Genomic DNA, 22550 nt, shown 5'->3' on the forward strand with positions numbered 1-22550 from the left:
TTAACTAGGGCTGCACATGGGTTCGGTGTTCATCGGTTTTTGGAAAAATTAAACCGAAACTGAACTACTCGGTTTCCAATAATGAAAACCAATGAAACCATTAATGTAGTTCGGTTTTGCTCGGTTCGGTTCCAACTCGGTTTTGTATAAAACCATTCGGTTTTTGGTTAACCAGCTAAGTCACTGAAATTTTTTATATCTGTCAGTCTCAGAAAAATGACGGGAAAATTTTTCTGAACCTGTCACTCAAGTTTCAAATACATCAAATATTCCAACTTCCAATACATATTGATAGAAACATTAAATTTTAAAGAGTCTAGTTTCTCCTTAATAACAAAAACGAAAAAAAATCAAAAAATCATAATCATAACTGACTACACATCTTTAGATGGAAAATCAACATAGAGATGTCATTCCTAAAAGGGTCGACAGGAAATAGTTTGTTACAGTGAATACACTTTGCATGTGTAGAAATTGGGTATTCCACAGGAGGTTGTAATGGTAACCTGCACGTACAAAAACTCGAGTTAAATATGAATTTCTCAATCATGATTAGTGCAATGGTACATAATGACAATGTAACTAAGAACATCAAGATTAGCAACCGCTATGGTAGAGAAGCACTAAATAATAAGCATTCGTTTAGCGGGAATTGAGGATGATCCTTTTACTGGAATATGCATTTCTAATGTGAATGTTACATTATCACCTCAACCAATGAAACTAAGTAAAGTAAAGTACCAAGATCCAAAACTCGAATCCCCCTCTCTAATTAGTCTCAAATTTCACACTAGTACCAAGATAATGTAAGGAAGATTAAACTGAAAAACAGTTTAATCTTCAAAGAAAAGTTTCCCAAACTAAAGCAAAAGTAGGTTTGACAAAAAAGAATAGATAGTAAATTTTGTGAAGGACTCAACAAAGGAAGAAAGAAACAAGTAACCTTTGCAGCTTTAAAGTAAAGCAACAAAACCCAACTTGGCTATGCATATGCTTAAACAAATCTAAGTTACAATAACTAGTACCATAAAAATCTGCATAACTAGCTATGCAGTTCATTGTTTCAACTTGGCTATGCATATGCTTAAACAAATCTAAGTTTTATTCTAAAAAAAATATCAACTGCTAAAACTACAAACTAGAGAAACTTACCGCTAACCCGTTAAATCATTTATAATCAACTTCACGATAACAAAGTTGAATCTTCTTCTTCTTCATCATCTATGTCAATGCGGATGAACTTATGAGTTGCAAGAGAACCTAAAAATTCTGCAAGAAATTACATCAATAAGTGACAAACAGTGAGTAGAGAAAATAACAAATCAGAATTTTAAAAAAGTGAGTAGAGAAAATACCTGAAACATCTTCAGCATCATCAGTTCCTAAGGTGTTTGGATCAAGATCAACCGGTGTCCGTAACCAGCTTTGCGTGCAAATCAACGCCTCAACTGTCTTAGGCAGCAGTGAACTTCGATATGAATCAATAACTCGCCTTCCTGTACTAAAGGCAGATTCCGAGGCAACATAAGAGACTGGTATGGCTAGTATATCTCTCGCCATGTGTGATAATACAGGATACCTTGTACTATTAGTCCTCCACCAACCTAAATTTTAAACTGAACACCGGTAGGGCTAATTCTCGGTTCACGTTTCTCCTCTAAATATAACTCCAACTCAGTTTTCCCCTCAACATTGTCATCCTCCTCATCTTGTCTTGCTCTCTCTGCTATTAGACTAACATACGCAGAATCTTCATCATCAGTAACCCCAGAAGATTGAGTAACATTATTACAATCACTTGTGGCGGTAGACATGTTTTCATCATTTGCATAGAGACACTTGTACTCTTCGAAAAGTTCTTGAAAATCAGTTTTCACATAAGTCGATAAGTGTTTACGTAATGACGGACCCGTGATATCTAAAGTATCAAGAATAAAATTTAAACCTTTCATTTTCTCACGTGGATCAAGCAAAACAGCAATGAACATGAGAGTGTTCATTTTCTCATATTCTCCCCAATACTTATTAAAATTGTCTAGCATTTTAATCCCCATACCAGATAGAAATGGATCTGAACTTCTTACCCATGTGTTCATTGTTCTATGAATGACACTTACGTTAAACAAGAACTCATGTGAAGTAACACGAGTACAGTAAGAAAACTTGACAGTCAAATCATAGAATACCTTTAAAAAATTTCCAAATGATCTTGCATTGGCCCAATCTTCCATATATGGAGCATGTATAGGATGCGGAGGAGGGGCCTTCTTCTTGCCTTTGTTATGAGCAATAGTACAAGCTTCTTCCATGTCAACATCATCACTAGCACCGGTAGAAGTAGAAAATACAGGAGGGATGGATCTTTCGTTGAAACAAAACTTCTTTTTGAAATCCTTATCTTCCCGTGCTAGCCTTTCAAAATCTTTCTGATATCTACAAGAAGCTTCCAACATCATGTAAGTGGAATTCCATCTTGTGTCCACATCTAAAACTAAACCTTTTCTGCAATCTATCTTTTCTTGTTTAGCACAATCCATAAACTTACTCAACCTAGCAGGAGAACTCATCACATGCTTCACCACTGCCCTTACTCTCTTAATAGCCATGTGATACTCTCCCAAGCCAGCATTCACAATAAGTCCAAGCACATGAGCAGCACATCTAACTTGCATAAACTTAGTATTCAGTACACTATTTGAACTAATCACTTGCTCCTTTAAATGACCATCCTCCCTTAGATAATCAATAGCTAAATCATTAGCACTAACATTGTCAAGCGTAATAGTAAAAATCCCAGGAAGTTCCCAATCTAACAAACATTCCTCTAACATCTTCCCAATTACCTCACCTGAATGACCTAAAATTTGGAAAAAGTTGATTACCAGTTTGTGCAGCTTCCAATCTTTATCAATAAAATGCGCAGTTACAACCATGTAGCTTTTATTTTGGGAATTTGAGGTCCATGTGTCAGTGGTGAGACAAACTCTCACATTGTTTTCCTTGAAGTAGTTCTTCATCTTCTCCTTTTCAGCTTCGTACAAATTTAATACACCCCGCGAAATGGTCATACGAGAAGGGATCTTGAATCTGGATTCAAGTACCCTACAAAGTTCCTTGAACCCTTCTCCTTCAACCACTCTAAACGGATGCTCATCTAAAATCACAAATAAAATCACTGCCTTTGTACATGCATCTTGATTAAAAGTTGCCGCAACCAATTTTCCTTCTTCTCCTAGCCTAGCCGGTTGAAAATCAAGAGTTTGCTGTCCTTTTTCCTCCTTGGGCTTCTTTTTACATATCTTCAAATGATTATTCATACCACCTGTCCCATACTTGGTACCCTGAGCTGCAATCTTTGTCTTACAGTGGCGACATTTTGCATATTTCGAAGGCTTGGGGTCCATATCAAAGTGGTTCCACACATCAGAACGTTTCTTTCCCTTTGGTTCTATCACTTGACTCACTTCTGTGTCATCTTCAGTTGCATCTTCAGGGGTTTTACGCTTATTGCTATGTGTTTCTGTCACTTTTATGACATCTTCAGTTGCATCTCCATCTGCACTAGCTCTCCAGCAACACTAGCATCTTTAGCAGCACTTGCACCTCCAGCTGAATTTGCACCTCCATCTAAACTTGCATTAGGTGGAGGTCGAGGTGGATGCTTATTAGAAGAAACAAAGGCAGTAGGTGTTGAACTGGATCCTCCTCGCATTGTCAAAAGGCAAGTCTGCAATGTGATAAACCATACATTTAATTTAAACCATACATTTAAGCAAAACCCACTGTGTAAATCAACCTAAATGACCTTAATTTGAAATCCCCAATTTTTTTCAATTTTACAAACCCTAATATCATAATTAAAATCATAAACATGACAACAATCACATAAACATGAACATGACAACAATCACAACCAAACTACTTGCAGAGATCCCTGTAAATCAAGAATAAAGGTACAAAAATCAAACAAAACAAAAAATTAAAAAAAAAAAACTTAATCAGTAATTTCAATAGCAGATTCAAAACCCCCAAATCTCCATTTCTAGTAAAAAAAATTAAAGGAATCTGAAACAAAACCCAGATCTACAAAGTTTCAAAAAGAAATCAAACTTGGAAGACACCAGAAGTAGGAGTAATCAAAGAGAAGTTGGATTGAACAGCACCAGAAGAATCACGAGAAAGAGCTTCCTGAACCAATTTCCTTTACAAATCATAAGCACAGATGCACAGTCGGTTGATTTGGAAATGGAACTGTGGAAGAGCTTTCTGATAATATCTACGAAAGAAGAGAAGACTCAGTCGAGTCGAGTGATGTAACTCATGTAAGTTATTAGGGTTAAATATCCCCATCCACGGCCTAAAATCATTTAATCCTATGGTCACTATTAATCGGTTAACCAATTGGTTATTGGTTCGGTTTTATTTCAAAACCTAAACCGAAACCGATACTGTCGGTTATCTGAAACTGACAACCATTAATGAACCATAGGAATATGGTTATGGTTCGGTTCGGTTAAAAAATTTCGGTTCCGGTTTCGGTTTTCGGTTATGGTTCGGTTTTGTGCAGCCCTACCCTTAACCAATAGTGAGAGTCCAAATAACAATTGTCCTTCAAGGTTGCCCCGGGCAACTTTTCGAGCTGATTTTTTCAAAAATGTTTTATTCCCAAAAATGCCTACAAATACATAAAACACAAAAATTAGTACAAAATCGAGAGACAATAATATATAATATTGAGATCAAATTAGACACAAAAATGTGTCTATCAAATACCCCCAAACTTATTATTTGCTAGTCCTCGAGCAAATTTATTCTAGAAAGGAAAAACATTTGAACCACTAGGTGGCCCCAGTGGCGGAGTGTTGTCTCCGGAGGGTTTACCAGAGGTGTACCCACAAAACCAATACTCCAGACCCTAGCTATTTACGCAAAATCTTGGAAAGCACTAAAGAACCTCCTTGGTTGGCATACTTATTAATTACAGGAGGAAGTACCCTGATGCGAAATTCCAATTACTATACACGAGTTTTTACTCAAGCATACTAAAATTCATATAAGTGACAGAGCTCTACTAAGGTAGTTTCACGATGGACATCATACTCGGAGTCAGACTAATCACATGAAAAGATTAAGAAGATGGAAAAAGAAAAATGTAGATGGTTGAAAAGTGAACGGTGTTTCCCATATCTGTCTGAAGGCCACTGCCAGAATGAACCTATCCTAATGGACTGAGATACCGGTATGACTAATATCAACACAACTGTCATATACAAGGGAACCAGTGGTCAATAAATTAAATCTATATCAACAAACTGGAAAATACAAGAGAACCAGCAGTTGACTACACATAACAATAACCATTTTTTTTTAACTTAACGGCATGAATAGATCTTTTTGATCCAAGCGCATGCTTCTTGTCAGCAGATTACACGATAGTTCCCACGGGTCCTGCATTCCACGCTTGCTTAGGCGACGGAAACAGGGAGAACACACGCATATTGCTATCCAAGTGTTAATACTTATTCCGATTGGTCTAACTGGTCCGGTCTTTTTTTTAGTAACTCAGTCACTCTAATTCACCCTAGCAATGGTAACAACTTGAATCGTGTGCCCCACCAAATCACTTGAAATAAAAGAAAACTAAAAATAGAAAGTGAAAAGGACTCGACGAGATATGGCGAAACTATCATGTTATTTCTAACACCTGAACTCTGTGCTTTTATGAATAGACTGTATAGACGTTTCCATCTAGTCAGATTGGTTCCTCAACTCCTAAAACAAAAAATGTTTCCATCCACTTAGATTGGTTAGTGCTATCCTTAATAGGCGTAAATTTCTAGGCTCTGGAGTTTATTTATTGCAACTTAAAACTAACAAAAAGTTTCTTCCCCAACCCCAAACTTAAATCTAACATTGTCCTCAATGTTCTAAAGATAAAATTAAAAGCATGAACAAGGAGAAACTGTTACCACTTGAAGAAAAAGAGTTAAGGAAATATATTACCATGTTGCATGAGATTGGGTTACCTCCCAAGAAGTGCTAAGTTTAAAGTCTTCAGACAGACTTAGAAAAGGATTGGTCAACTCGAACCATAAAGTAACAGTCGAAATAACTGTGGGTCTTCAAAACCAAAAAGAGCTGACCATAGGAAACTGCAGTGAACCAAGAAAATGGACAAGAATAGCATGCCCTTACCTAGTTTCCTGAAAAACTATCGCTAAATGCGGTTCAGGTTCTATGAAAGGGTCTAAATAGAATATTTTCATTGGATGCGTTTCTTCATAGATGGGATCCGAATCACTAGGTCTTAGAGTCTGTAAAAACTCAAATACGAACTTAGAATCACGAAGTAATAACCTAAATAATTGCGAATCCTCTAAGTCAATCTGGTTTGACTTACACAATTGACCACAGTGAGAGTAGTGGTCATTCTTAAGCAAATGTGTCGATTCTAATTTCCTAAAGCATTTAGGTCTAGTCTCACAACTTAATATTCAACACATTTGGAATATAAACGTTCCCACAGTTGGAAGAAAACTATTTGGTGGGAAAAAAAAGTCAATCTGGGGATCATAGCCTGGGCAAACCACATCCACCAGAGGATGGGTTTCTAACGACTGAACTCCTTCATGGACATCATTAGGCTCGGGAAAACGAGTATGTAGGTAATCTTGTAAAATGGTCGAGGCACAGATATAAAGTCCTAAGTGTAGGGACTTTCTGAGAGTTAAAGGTAAGGAACTAGGGAAGTGATAATCACCCCCAAACTTAGATTTTTCAGTCTCTCTAGATAGACCTCTAATTATTTCTTGAATTTCCGTATCTTCAGAGTCCTTAAAATATTAAAGAGATTCTTATAAGTTATTATCAGGTAGTGCATCTTTACTCATCTCTACGGGTCTATCTTCTTCTTCCAAGACTATTGTTTCTAAGTCGCTAGACTCTAAAACAGTATTTTCGAAATGAACCCGTTCCTCTAAACCACTATCGGCTTCGTAATCAAAAGGAAAAACTACATCGTCTAAAACGGTGGTATCCCTAATCAAATCCTCGTCCTTTTGAATAGGTGAATAATCATAAAAATTATTTGGATTTGAACTAGAAATAGTATAATCACTATACAGCTCAATTGGATTACTAGACTCCTGATCACTATGCCTACATATTTCAGATTCTTCATTACTGCTATCCTCATCATCATAGTACGAAGATGATTGAACCTTATCTAAATAAGTAGTGTCTTTTATTCTAACCTCGTCCTCTAAATTAGGCAAATATTCACTATTTACATCAAGGATAAATTGGAAACACTATTTTGGAAATTTAGATCTTTTAGAGAAGTTCTATTCTGGGTCTCTAAAAAAAGATTTTGGGCCGACTCGCATGAATTCCTTATGGTATCGTGTATAGAAGGTTCACTCATGGGTGCATTTTGTTTATTCATTTCTAACACAAACCTATTTGTATTCTCAGTTAATTGTTTGAGAGACTCTTCTAGAGGAAGAACAGGTTCAGAAGGATCATAATAGGGACTAGTTTTCAATAGTTTGATTGTATCCTCTAGAGACGAAGAACTAGTACTATAATATTCTTGCTCGTAAGACCGATGCATGTGCGGATAGTAATTGGGCTCACCAGGGTATGACCCATATCCTTCCAAAGGATGGCGTTCCCAACCACTATTCCCAACATGGTCATAAAAAGGATGATGTCCATATTCAAATTCAGGTCGATACTCATTGTATTGGCTTCATTCATACCAGTTCGACATTCCTAATTGCAAGGGAATTCTACACAACCACAAACAAGGCCGACTCGACTCCACCAAAACAAACCTAAAGATTTCTAGCAAACAAAAAGCATGATGGCTCCACTTAGATTGTTTCTAGACCAGCTTCTATCTTTCGAAAGGTAATTCGTTGCAATTTGAGCAAACCCCTCTGGAATCAATCCGAGTCAAAGTAAGTTGAACTGAGGCGAGGGAAGCTCAGTGGACCTTTGATACCCAAGGCCTCACCGCTATCAAAAGGCGGCACAGTCACGCATTCAACTCACATAAACCATCATGAACTTTGGAGTGTGCTTAAAGAGCAACCAATATTTTTCGAACGAGTTTCCTATTAAGCTCGTTACCCTATCGGTCTCGTTCTATTCCAAATTTTAATCTTGGGTTCGCGTTAGGTTTCGTTTTCCTAAGGCGGGCAAGAAGGGAGCGGTGATGAAATCCGAACCCTTATCTTGTATTGGCCAGGCCTTGCCCTTTACTAGGAATTTAAAAACAGTCCAAATTCGTCCTCAATCAATGAATCACCTTAAGGAATACAGTAACTCGCTTACAGGAGATTCGTGAGTGTTTCGATGGACTTACCTCCCGTACCAGACGGGGGATGAACCGTTGAAGTCTACTCGGGCCACGACTCCTATGTCATGTACGAACCCGAGGGGCCGAGACGATATAGTAATTGTCGTCCTTCCCTGCTTACAGTTTATATATAATTTTATTTTTTTTATATATATAACCCTTCCGTAGGGTTTAAAAAAAATAAATAAAAATAATGTCCCGATTATCCAGTCCAAAGAAAAGAAAAAAAAATAATAATAATAATTACAAAAAAAATGGAAAGTCTCTTAAAAAAATTCTCTCTCTTTTTTTTTTTTTTTTTTTTTTTTTTTTTTTTTTTTTTTTTTTTTTTTTTTTTTTTTTTTTTTTTTTTTCTTTTTCTCTCTTTTTTCTTCTTTTTTTTTCTTTGTCTTTTTTCCTTCTCTTTTAACTTTAAGCTTTGATTCCAAGGTCTTTAGTATCCAACTTCAAACCTGTAATACAAAGACACAACCAAAGAGACGTAAAAAGAACAAATGGAATAATAAATAATAAAAACCTAAAAATTCTACCTAAGCACAAATCCGCGTCGGCGGCGCCAAAATGATTAATGATTTTTTGTGGGTTGTAGTAATGAGGTTCAAACTTTCGGATTTGTGAAGGATAATTTTTTTAGACTTAATAAAAAAATAAATATATACAATAAAATATTAACAACGGTGAGAGGTACTGGGACTAATGATTCGGTCAATCTTCATAACATAGGGCTCAATGATTTATTCTCAACAATAATCGCTCAAAACATATATGGGCTCTTATTTTGCCAAAGTAGATTCTCAAAACATTGATTGTAAATGTTAAGCATGGAACATCAAATCACCTAAGCTAAGCATGACCCATCTAATCAAATAACACCCAATTTAATCAAATCATATTTCAATTAATTTTTAATGCAAAAATCTTAAAAAGAATTAGTAAAATTACCCATGTATGAAGCGCGGCCTCCTCCGTCGTCCCAGTGTTGGGGTTTAACTCATCATAGTAAAAATGCTCTCAAAATAATTTATTATGGCTCAAAAATGGTTTACAAATGATGAGAATATGAGAAATACAATAAAACCAGAGAACTACGACCATCAGTGACAAAATAAGACTGCTGAAGAGCTGTCGCAAACGCTGTGGAGAATAAGACTGCCTGATTACGACCCACAGGTGTTAGTCGTTACTACTGTAGAAAAACGACTGCTGTTGCAGGTCCGTTCTTCGTGTTCTTCATGTTCATCAGCAGCAGCAGCAACAGAAATCGAGTTTGGGAAAACTCGAATTTCTTCTTCTCTGGCTTTCCTCAACCCCCCAGACTCTCGGCACCCCTGGTAGTCGACCCAAGGAGACTTTATATACTCACATGCACGCTGAAATCCCTCACAATAACTCCAAATAATTCTTCTTTACTCGGGCAGTGAAGAGAGAATATTTTGAGATATTTTCTTTCTCCACGCGTTTCCAGCTCTGATTCTTCACTTGTTTAGACTTTATACGCATCAAACAATAGTTATAACTCTCCCAGATCATCTCAGCCATACGCAAACACAAGAAATCCCGTGAATAATTCTTCTCTTCACGTTCTCCGCTGTTTCCAGTTCGTGGCTTCCCTAGCCAATTCTAGCCAGATTTAATCGACCACAACACTTGAAATAGATTTATAAATGTCCCAGGGACAATACCACAAATTTTCAGCGATTTAATCTCCCTATAACACCTTCATTTTGTTGATTGAAAATCTGCTAGAGAGTAAAAATATTTTCCCGCCAAAAAGTTTATTTGAATTTGAGAAGAAGGAAGGGTGTCCCCCTATCCTGAACTGGGATGCGAATAGAAGGTGTCCAACTGAGGTGCCCCTTGACCAATAGTGAGAGTCCGAATAACAATTGTCCTTAAAGGTTGCCCCGGGCAACTTTTCGAGCTGATTTTTTCAAAAATGTTTTATTCCCAAAAATGCCTACAAATATATAAAACACAAAAATTAGTACAAAATTGAGAGACAACAATATATAATATTGAGATCAAATTAGACACAAAAATGTGTCTATCACCAGGTCATGAAAATTCGTTTGCAAACCCGTATGCATACTGGCCTGTAGACGTCAATATTCGGTAAACTCGTTTTGGACGCAACTTCTTCGTACGAACTCGGAATCACCTCATTATTTTTGAATTCTCTTCCTATTTGAATTCTCTTCAAAATGGTTATGATAATTCTTGGATTTGTATGAGTTAAGATTGTATTTGTCCCAACTCTTGTTTTTGAGTGTTTTGTTTCGTTTCGTCACACTTGTTCCACTTCTCTTGGACTTGGCACTTGGATTCTTGGAGTAATATTCTTCTATGCTCATTTGTAGCTTTTACAAGAATGTTGTTGGTGAATCACAAAGAAGGAAGTTCAAGAATGGGCAATAGTACGTATTGCTATGGGATTCTTGAATGTTCATAATCATCTTATGTGAACTATGATGCATGGTCTTTAATGACTTTGTATGTTCTTCTTTGTTAAGAAAATATTTTTATACGCCTTTGTTAGCCATTCTTGGTGTAAATCCGTACGAAAAGGATTGATTCTACCTTCTAAGGGCAAAGATTGATTTTGCAGTATTAATCCTTATTGTTTTTATATATTGCAACTTGTTATGGGATATGTGTGTTTGCGTCCTGAACTATGATTGTCCCATACGTGTTCAAAAGTTAACTCTATCATATGTCGGTATGCAAGTATTGATAAAAGATTGAATAAACTTTTGACAAACAAAAGTTAAGCCTATTATGTCATTATGCAAATATTGATGGAAGATAGGATGAACTTTTGTGTAAAAAGATTATGTATATTATATGTCATTGTGCAAATAGTGATGAAGAATAGAATGAATCTTTGTTTATTCCGCAGTATAGATCTTCCCGGATCCATATTTTATGTAAAATACTGCTGCGGCTCCGTAAGTTTTCTTATTTGAGCATTTCCGATTAAATTAATGATGATTTCTCTTGTGGTTAATTTAATTGAGATTTTTTGGATACAAAATTCATATTCTTATGTGATTTGTTAATGTCCAAAGAAATCCTTCTTTTCTTGTGAAAGTAAGGTCGCTCTTGTTGTTCTTTCGGGAATGACATTTTATGGGGGAGAATTCTTAATTGAACTTGTGCTTAATTGCCAATTCTTTATGGGGAGTGCGGCTGTGGAATATTATAGGGGTTATATTGTATCTTTATAAACTCCTTGATGAATGCATTTAGTTTCGGCTATATGATTGCATCTAAAAAATTGATATGTGCTTTCTTTTGGTCATAAAGTGTCTCTATGGAAATTTCATTAGGATCCCACTAGTTTTCGTACCTTTGCCCATTTTATTGACAAAAAGGGGGAGAATTAATGTGTAGTTCACACTACAAATACATATGGTTTTTCGGATCATTATGTAAGGGGGAGTGTTTTTCATGTGAGATGAAATATTGACTAATGGGGAGTGATACATATCACCATAGTATTGTTGTCGAAGTTGTGATACAGTTGAACTTTGATGTTGTGTAATAATACTATGACACTGTGTAACAATGATTGAGAGCTATTGTTTTCTCATTGTTATGGCTACAGATCTTCAACAACGATGATACTGCATTGAATATCTTTGGAATCATTGGAGTACTTGGAAGTGACGAAGATTTCGAGTAATGTTGAAGAACCAAGGAGATCATGCATGTGGAAGAGAAGCTGCAAAGTTTATTTATTTTGTATTCCATATGTATTGATAGTTTTGTCACTAAAATTGGCAAAGGGGGATATTGTTAGAGCATTGCTCGGTCGAACTCACAAGCGTTGCTATCTCAAGCTTGTTTGTCAAGTTTAGTTTCCAAAACTATAAGTCTTGATTTCTAGTCTACTTATAGCTAAGTCTCGGACTAGGATAGAAAGTGCAGTTGAGCTCTAGACTCCACGGCGTTCATCATACAAAGACGAAGAACTACTCAAGGAACTAGTGGATCTTCATCGACTAAAAGTGTAAGGACCCTCAAGCTCGTCAACGTTATTAGACCAGTCAAGAGACGACTAAGCCGCTAATAACTCGATTAACTAGAGACAAACATTAATTAATATAAATTAATGTAACAACGATTTAGATTCGAAACTAGTATCACTAGATAGATGTCGAAAAGTTACGCAAAATAGATTACTCGAACGTGTCAATCAGAAACCGGGCGAGGAGGATATCATCAAAATAGTTGAAAGGGAAAAATAGCAATTTTTCCTTAGACCGACCTGGCTGCCCTTATCCAAAACGTGGGTTCCTTAGTAATTTTCGTCATCACCAAACGTGTCAAAGAGAAATCATTTCTCTTATTCTTCTTATTTCTTCTTCTCTTTATTTCCTCTTTTTCTATTCTATTCTTCTTCGTTTTCTCTCTGGCGATTCTGAGAAACATTTCTGAAGTCGTGAAATCAAAAAGAAACTTAGGGGAAACAATTATCTAGTTTGATAGATGAAGAAGGGGTGATTTTTCTGTGAATATTTGAAGAAGAAGACGGTTTTGATAATGAATCGAAATCAGGTAATTTAGGTTTCAAATTGATTGATGTTTCTTTATGAAATCGTTTTGTTTTGATTAATTATAGAGCGGGTTTGTTGCTAATTAAAGTATAGATTTGTTGTATGAAGTTTAAGTTTGATTTTATAGAAACTAGGGTTTCTGTTCTTCCCTAAATTAAACCAGAGATTAGGGTTCTTGTAAATTAGGTGGTTGAGTCAGACTTTGAAGATGAAGAAGATGATTTGGTTTAGGGTGATTGAGGTTGGGATTTTAATTTAGATTTTTCGCTGAGAAGAAATAGAAGTCAGGGTTTGAGTTGTTATTTAGGATTCAACGGTTTGGTATTGGTAGAGATATGGATTGGTGAATTGGGTTTGTTGTTAGAGGTTTAAAATTATGGGTTTGTGACAAGAAGATGATGAAGATTGTTTTGAGGTCGGTGAAGTTTGGAAGTTAAAGTTGTAAGTGAATCACCGGGGGTGAAGAAAAATTAGATAGTGAGGGTTTGGTATTTGTGTTGGTACTAATCGAGTGATGTTGAATTGAGATACAGTTAGTATTGCAAGTGAAGTCTGTTGGTACTGTACTGGGTTGAAGTTATGGATTGATGGTGAATTTAATGAGAATAAGCTGAATTGAGGAAGAATTGATGGAAGCAATGGAAGAATGTATACAAGGAGGGATTGATGAATTACAGAGAATAAGACTAATAAGATGGTGATGATGGGAGTTGCAGTTGCTGTTGCTGTTAATTGAGATGTTAGTGGAGACGATGAAGAGCTGGCAGAGATGTTGGGTTCAAGAGAAGTGATTGCATGATTTCAGTGAAGATATAGATGTACAGATGGAATTGTGAACTGTGATATTTGTGTTAGCTTATGGTGGTGTTGTGGATGAACTCTTGAGGGTGGTGTTATGTTAAGGTGGAGAACTGATGAGTTGATGCAGAGACAATGAAGTTAAGAAGGTGGTGATACTAAGGGTATAGCAATTGGACTGTAATTACAGGAACTAAGTACTTGTGATGTTATTAAGTTGTAGGTGAAATTGTAGAAGGTGAGGAAACTGAACTTGTGTTGAATTCAAGATGTGGGGGATATTGAAATGATATTTCAGGTGGTTGTGGTTGTTGAGAAGAAGAACTGGTGGTGTTTGACTGTTGAGTTGAACTGCAGTGATGGGATTGGGAAAAAGCTGAGCATTAGTACTGGAGGAAACTCAGGTTGTAGGTGCAGGGTTACTTGAATTGAAGTTTAGAAAGTGTAAGGTTGATTTGATGTTGTTCTTGTTTAGAATAAGAGTGGAATGAAGTGTGTTAGAGTTTTGTTGTGTTGAGTGTTGTTTTTGTTGCACAATGATTATCATTAGAAGTTTGGCTTAGGCATTTGGCCTATTAGTCATCTGTGTTTAGCTGACTCTGGATATCTGACTGAGTTGAATCGGTTCGACTCAGAACTGGCATAGTGAGCCAAAATCAGACATGACAAATTGACTTTCCTTGACTTTTGACTTGACTTCGACCTTGACATTAGACGTTGACTGTTAATTGACCCCATGGACTGTTAGCGACCGTTAGCTGACTCGGTCCAGGCCTTAAGATAATGAGCCGAGTTTAGTGGACTTGGGCCTAGTTCAATGTATTCCTAGTTTGATGTTTTGGACCTTGTGGTCTGAATTAACATTTGGTCCCTTGTAGAAAGTTGTAGATACTCATAAGACATATCTAATGGAATATAGAACCAATCTGATTGGATTAGAAAACTCTCATATAAATTAAAGATATAGAATAATAAGATATAGAATCATAAACTCTCAGATAAACTAAAGATATAGAATAATAAGATATAGAGCCATAAATGGGCTTAGAATCATTAAATAGTTCACTTAGCTATAACTAGAGAATTGTATGAGATTATGTTATGAGCCTTTTGGCTAATTCTTAGAGTATTTGTGTGATTAACAGTTAGTCTATATTAACAACGAACGATTTCAAGGATGAACTAGTGGATTGTGGATTACAAGGTAGGCGTGGCTTGACATCAAATCAGGTGGGAATTCTGTAATCTTCTTGTAATCATTAAGCTTTCTTTGATATGCGAGCATGATGTATTATTCATGTATTCTGTATGTACAAATATTCCAATGAATGTAAATGTGTGTTTAATATGTGTTGTGTGAATCCCCAGCAAGGAGTGACCGTGTTTTCCCCATGGCTTCTTGTTAAGTTCTATGTAGGCCGGGGAAATCCGGTTGAATATTACGCACTTTACTTTCTTAGTAGACCGGGGAAAGCCGGTTGAATATTACGCATTTTTAATTTTACTATGTTAGCAGGTCGGGGTAAGCCGGTCGAATGTTATATAGTAGGCCGGGGTAAGCCGGTTGAATGTTATATATACTATTTTATTTTGGGGAATTCACTCATGTGCATATTATGTTTGTTTTGTCTAACTTTATGGTCTTGATGATAATATTCTGAATTATGATTTGGGCGGACACTTCATGTGGATGATGTTATTATTATTAATTGGGGTTGCCCTCGCGTCGTCTTCTCTAATGAGTTTGGCGAGGTTAGAGTAACACTTACTTCATGATGCATGACATGCCGAATTGTTATTTTCTTCTTGTTTCTTTAAATTTTCATTTCTTTAGAACCGTGAGCATGTTAGTTATTACCTGAAAGTTACATGTTACATTGGGCACCCCTTTGGAGATGATGTGTTCACTTCTTCCCACTTCAGTTTCAGTAATCAGAAGAAATGGTGCACGTGAAGATATCAGTTTTCGTAGCTTAAAGCTTGTAGTGACGTTTAGAGATATTATGAATCTTTTATTTATATGTATTTTTTATTTATTTTGTAAAACAACACATTATTGTATTCGTATCACCTGAGAGATTTACTCTTATATAATATCAAAGTGTTTGGGTTTGCTTCTGGTTTCGTTTATGTAACTACGGATCTTAAGTTTGGCAATCTAAATTTGAGGCTTCAATTAAGTTGTAATCATATTGGCTAAGCATGTGATTAGGTTGGGGCGTCACAAAAAGGTATGTGGAGACTTGAACTTATCTATCACTCAAAAGTCTATCTACTCAATCTCTTATCTTGAGACAAAAGTCGTATTTCTAAATAGACTTTGATTATACACATTTGCTATTTCGAGCCGAGTTTATCTCGCTTATCTATTTCTCGAAATATGTGTTGGTAAGCTTTCGCTTTGTCCAAGTTCATCTTTACAAGTGAGGAAAGTCATGTTGATTATTTCAATATCTTGAAAATCGCTTTGATGAAAAATAGTGTGTGAATAACCTCTATTTAACATCCTCTAAGAATGTTTCAATGATTGAAATGAGAGTTTAGAATATATAACCTTGAATGGATATAAACATTGTATGTGAACTCATACTTGTGTAAGTTCAAAATCCTTGAACTAAAGTATGCGTACTTTACTGATTCAGGATGTCCGGAAGCTAAGTCCGCGTACCCGTACGCGTACTGCCGGAAGTTCACATCCCGTGAATTTCTGCTGGATTTGTGAACTGAAAACAAACTCAAACCGGGTAGTTAAGTATGCATACCGGTATGCATACTTGAGTGGGTTATTTTCTAAAAACAGTTTATTCGTGAACTAAGACATATATAAACTAAGGAATGCATATTTGCAAACCGTGGCTATAATGTTCATGAATTGATTCGAGCGAATCAAAATAGCTTTTGTTTCAATTGTGTCATATATACTTCTATGAGATCTACGCAATTGAACAACTCTCTAACTAGTTCTTTTGAGTCATTTGAACTAGTTATGGTGAAGATGAATAAGGTTGATATGAAAGTGCTCATATGGCTAACTATTTGGTTATCTACTGTTGAACCAACTAGGTGTACACGTTTAGGTACGGTTACACAAACCTAAATGAACGTGCATTTCATTTTTGTATAACAAGCTAAGTTTGATCTAACGGTTCAAAGATATTAGCTTGAATCTAATCAAGTTTTCAGCTAACAGTGATTATTGAATGCTTTGTTACCAAGGTAGCATTGATTGCAAACCCTGATTTTGGAGACTATATAAAGGAGAACTCTAGCAACTGGGAAACCTAATCCCCACATATATTGTGTGATACTAGTTGCATAAGCTAGAGTCGATTCTCCTTTAACCTTAAGTTTCTACCGTGACCCTATAGGTTAATGACTTGAAGACTTCATTGGGATTGTGAAGCCATACCCAACTATTTTCTTCGTAGTTGCATGATCTGATTTATCAAAAGACGGAACAAAACTCGTAGGTATTTCTGTGGGAGGCATATTTATCTATTCATGTAGACTTTTCTGTGTGATACATATTTGTTTATTAAAGTCTTCGACTTTGGGTCGCAGCAACTCTTAGTTGTGGGTGAGATCGGCTAAGGGAACCAAGTGTGTAGTATCCTGTTGGGATCAGAGACGTAAGGAGTGCAACTGTACCTTGGATCAGTGTGAGATTGATTTGGGTTCAACTACAGTCCAGACCGAATTTAGTTTGTAGTAGTCTAGTGTATGTAGCGGCTTAATACAATGTGTGTTCAATCTAGACTAGGTCCCGGGGTTTTTCTGCAGTTGTGGTTTCCTCGTTAACAAAACTTCTGGTGTATGTGTTATTTCTTTTCCGCATTATATTTTGTTATATAATTGAAATATCACAGGTTGTGCGTTGAATCCGTCAATTGGTAAATCCAACCTTTGGTTGTTGATTGAAATTGATTGATCCTTGAACATTGGTCTTTGGTACCGTTCAAGTTAATTTCTCTTGTATTCAATTAGGCTCGCTGATTTCTATTTGCTTGAGTAAGTATTGAATCGAGAAATTGAGATATAACTCTTTGATATGCTTTTTATTAAGATTGGGTCTGACTGTCTAGTTGATTCTCTTAAAAGTATATTGGAGTTAGTCCATACTGATTGTTAAACGACATATTGGGTGAGGTTGTTAGACCCCCACTTTTTCAACAAGTTTCAATCTCTCAACAAACCTTTATAAAGAACTTTTTAAACTATACCAATGAGGCTAAGAGGCCTGAAGTCCTTTGATGCACATGAGTTCTCCTTCTTTGGTATCAAAGTGATAAAAGAGCAATTTGGCCTCCAATCTATAGATTCAAATCTGTGGATATAATAAAAACTTCTGAAGAATTCAATTGTAAATCCGTTAGAACCTGGAGATTCACTACCTCATATCATTCTGATAACACTCCAAATTCATTTCAGTGAAATCCTTTTTTAGAGCACAAACACCTCCTCCTTCACTTTAGGAAAATCAAGAGAGTCCGTATTAGAGAAAACAATCGAGTGTTGTGAGAAAATTTGAACATAGTAATTCCTTAGTTCTTCTTTTATAACAGTTTGATCAAAACAATCTACTTCATTTATCTGCAATTGGCAATTATATTTTTTTCCTTTCTTGCACTAGCTATTCTTTGAAAGTATCCAGTGTCATCATCCCCCACCTAAATTTATTATGTTTAGCCTTAAACTGTCACTTCATTTCTTCCATAACCTCCACATTTATGAGTCATAGCTAGCTTGCACTAAAACCTTTCTTCTTGAAGATATTGTTGTAAAGCTCCAGATTCTTCCAGCAAATTCAGATAATTTATTCTGTTTGTTAATCTTGACTTGTATGCTCCAGCTTTTTATGAAATATTTCATATTTTGTAGCTTTAAGAAGAAAACTGTACTAGCACTCCATGCAAAATGCATACAATTCCACTAAACCGCAACATTCTCCACAAAGTTCTTATATTCAGTCCAATTTCTTTTTACCTTAAGGTTTGATACTAACTGAAAAGTTAGTGACATGCATCCAAAATTAGGTTATCTTCTGAAATGGTTCTAGCCAGAGCTATCTGTAAAGCATTAGGAAATGCGTTTGGATCTTGGGATTCACTTTGAGTTCACGAACCTACTGGGTAAAGTTCACAAGCCCAAGTTGTAGTACCCAAGTCCTTTTATTTAAAATAATAAGGTGCGAGTCCAATCCAAATGGATTGAAAATATAGATGTATCAATATGAGGTGAGTAAAACCTAGTTACCGTTGTGTTTCAGTCACGAAACACTAGAAATTTGCTTGAGAAACTATGTTTCTCGCTGAGTGCGCCTGCCCATAGGGTCTACTGATACTAATATTTTGGTTTATGATAAAACTTGCGGCAAAAAGGACACATACAAAGGATGTGTGTCGAATTTGAGTTGGAAAGGGGGTATTTCAGACTTTTTTCCCACCTAGATAAGTTTTGCTACTGAATTCATTGGAATTCAGATATTTCTTTTCACTCTTAACCTGCTTTCCTTTCTTTCATTCTTTTTTTGATGCAAAACAAGGGATTTTATTAACTTAGTGAAACTGGAACAAAGAGATTCATATCCTCCAATATTGCACTTGCAATAAAACTTGGAGGATAATCATACCAAGTTTGAGAGATATTGTGAACTCTAGCATGTTTAGCCAGCCTATCTGCTGGCTTGTTTATTTTCCTATTTATACTATTAGAGATCCAGAATGGATGATTTTCAAGCTTAGTTTTTATGTCTTGTATCAATGTGTGGTTCTCCCAAGCAGCATGATGAATGCCTCCATTAACTGCCTTGATCACCAACTCTTCATCCATCTCGAATCTTGTGAATTGAACATCTAATTCTTCTGCACACTGCATTGCCTGCAGAAAGTCCCCTGCATTCTGTCGTTTCAGCACTCATGAGTCCATTGAAATAATTGCATCTTGCTTGGATGAAATCTCCTGCATAGGAACGACAGATTAGTGCCCATCCTGAGTAAGCAACATGATCAATAACTTTAAAAGATGCATCACAAAGAAAGATAAATAAGGGGATGGTGGTGGATTCCAGATAGGCATTGTGTGTTGCACACTGTTTTGACTATTATGATGTTGTTTCAACATATGCTTTCCTGTGGATTCATTCAACAGTTGAATGATCCGTATAACCTCAACTGGATTCGGTTTTTTATCCTCAAAAACATATTTGTATTGAGCTTTCCAGATCTCCCAAAGTGTGTTTGCCATAATAACTGTCCAATTCTCGATCAAATTATTGAACTCATTATCAAACCAACTTTGAATCCACTCTTTAACTGAAGAATTATTGCTAGGCATGCTCTTCTAGATCCCGATGTTGTAAACCATATGGCTCTGGAAAAAGGAAAATCCCACAACATGTGCTTTGTTATTTCGATGTCTTTCTTGCAAACTTTACACTCCTCACCCATGTAGTTAAGAACTCTTGTCATTCTTTCATTAGAAGGGACAATGTCAATCATACACTTCCACAAAAAGTTCTTTACTCTTGGTAGAGTAGGTACTTTCCAGATTTTCTTTAAGGTTTATTCTGCAGCTACATCAATGATAGGACCTCCACTTTCAGTTCCATCAATTTTGTATATGCTGACTTAACAGTAAAGTCACCATTCCTTGTAAAAGTCCATATAAGTTTGTCTTCCCCTTTCTGCGGTATTATCATCTGTAGTATCTTCATAGCATCCTGCTGGTTGAATATTTTTTACACCACTGTCACCTTCCATGACTTTGTATCATGATCAATGAGATCTGCAACTTTGTTGTAAGTATTTACGATTTCTAAATCCACAGCTGGAACAAGAGGTTCTTGTTTTCCTAAGATCCATATATCAGACCAAATGGAGATATTGTGTCCATTACCAACTAGCCAGAAGCTAAATTTGAAAATGAACTGCATACTCCCTTGAATACTCTGCCAATCCCAAGTTGAGTTTTTCTTCTTCTTTGCATGCAAGCATGTAGAAGTTGGAAAATATCTTTCTTTTAAGGCTTTAGCCCATAGCTTGTCTTCATTCTTTAATAATCTTCATGCTGCTTTTGCCAAGAGAGCTCTATTAAAGCATTTTAAATATCTAAACACCATACCTCCATTTAGCTTGGGCTTGTTAATAGTTGGCCAACCAATAAGATAGAAACCTCGAGATTATTCCTTTCCCCACCAAAAATTACGTTGAATACTATCTAGTTCCTTTATGATAGCATTTGGAACCTTGAAAATGCCCATGTGATGTGATGGCATGGTATTTAATACATGCTTCACAAGTATTGATCTTCCTGGCTGGTTAATGAACTTCCCTCTCCATTTGGTTAAACGATTTTTTGTGTTCACTACTAGACTTGCGAAAGAAGTAGTTTTTTTCCTGTTTAAGAAGAGTGGTATTCCCAGATACTTCTCCTCAAGGTTCATCTCCTCCAACTTCAAGATTCTTAGTAAGATTTTGCAGTTCCTTGGATGCATGTTTTTTGAGAAAAAACAGCAGATTTCTGAAAATTTATTTGTTGTCCTGATACGTTGCTGAATGACTTTATCACCTGAAGTAGGTTGGTGACATTGTGTATATAAGCCTTGGAAAAAACAAGTAAATCATCTGCGAAGAGCAGATGGGTGACTTGAGGGGACTTTCTCGAAATCTTGATACCCTGAATTCTACCATCCATCTCAGCTTTGGCTAATGCACGAGTGAAGACTTGCATTGTAAGTAAGAATATATATGGAGAGATGGGATCTCCCTACCGTATCCACCTTGTTGGTTTGAAAGCCTTTCCTGGAATGCCATTTAGAAGAATTTGAATGTCTGTAGTACTTATACATTCCTGGATGAAACTGTACCATTTAGAATTGAACCCTAATTGCTTCATTACTCTGTCAAGAAAAGGCCGCTCGACATGATCAAAAGCTTTAGACATATCGAGTTTAAGAGCCATGTAGCCTTTCTTCGTTTTGTTTCTCTTCATGCAATGAATAAGCTCATGAGCCAATCTGATGTTTTCACCAATTTGTCTACCTGGTACATATGCGGCTTGCTTGGGGGAAATGATCTTTTCTAGCTGCAGTTTTAGCCTGTTTGCCAAAATTTTCGAGATGATCTTGTATGTTGAGTTACACAAAGCTATTGGCCGATAATCACCTGGAGTTTGTGGTAGCTTGCATTTGGGTATAAGACATAATTTAGTCTTATTTATCATTCTGAGCAATCTTCTAATACGGAAGAAACTTTGTATCATGTTGATGACATCATCTTTTATCGTGCTCCAGTTTGCTTGAAAGAATCCCAGTGGAAATCCGTCTGGCCTTGGTGCTTTCCAAGGCTGCATTTGCTTCAATGTATTATAGATTTCATCCTCAGTAGGCATTCTTGTGAGAAACTCGTTATTTTCTTCAGTGGTATAGGGTGGCAAGAGATTGAGCAGCTCCTCATCTGTGTCTGGGCTAGAAATAGACTTTATATCCTTAAAATGTTCAGATAACAGTGATTCAAGTTGATCTTTGCCATTACACCATGTTCCTTCCGGCTTCTTTAGTGTTTCAATTCTGTTTATCGATCTTCTCATGTTTGCTTGAAGATGAAAGTGCTTAGTGTTTTGATCTACTTCATGGAAGAAAGTGTCTCTCGACTTCTGTTTGTAGAAAATCTCTTCACGCTGATGCCACTCTTCAATTTCTTTCTCAACTTCTTGCACGTCTTTAGTATTATCTAAACCATTGGGAGTAGGTTTTTGGAGTCATTTAATTGTTGCTGCAGATACTTGAGATTATCATGTATGTTGCCAAATTTGCTTCTATTCCAGAGTGACAAGTC

At 36.3% G+C, this 22550-nt stretch overlaps 1 long non-coding RNA gene across 2 annotated transcripts; it reads left to right on the forward strand.

Moving 5' to 3' along the window:
- Nucleotides 1-12750: 12750 nt before the first annotated feature.
- On the forward strand, nt 12751-15819 carry LOC113308444. 2 transcript variants are annotated; one of them, XR_003339795.1, is made up of 3 exons: nt 12751-12919; nt 14862-14946; nt 15640-15819. It is a non-coding gene; the product is annotated as an uncharacterized LOC113308444 (long non-coding RNA). The 2 variants fall into 2 exon arrangements; XR_003339794.1 differs by lacking the exon at nt 15640-15819 and having other exon boundaries at nt 14862-15312.
- The last annotated feature ends 6731 nt before the right edge of the window (nt 15820-22550 follow it).

Source organism: Papaver somniferum, chromosome 9 (assembly GCF_003573695.1).
Source record: "Papaver somniferum cultivar HN1 chromosome 9, ASM357369v1, whole genome shotgun sequence".
In the NCBI taxonomy this organism is placed as follows: domain Eukaryota; kingdom Viridiplantae; phylum Streptophyta; class Magnoliopsida; order Ranunculales; family Papaveraceae; genus Papaver; species Papaver somniferum.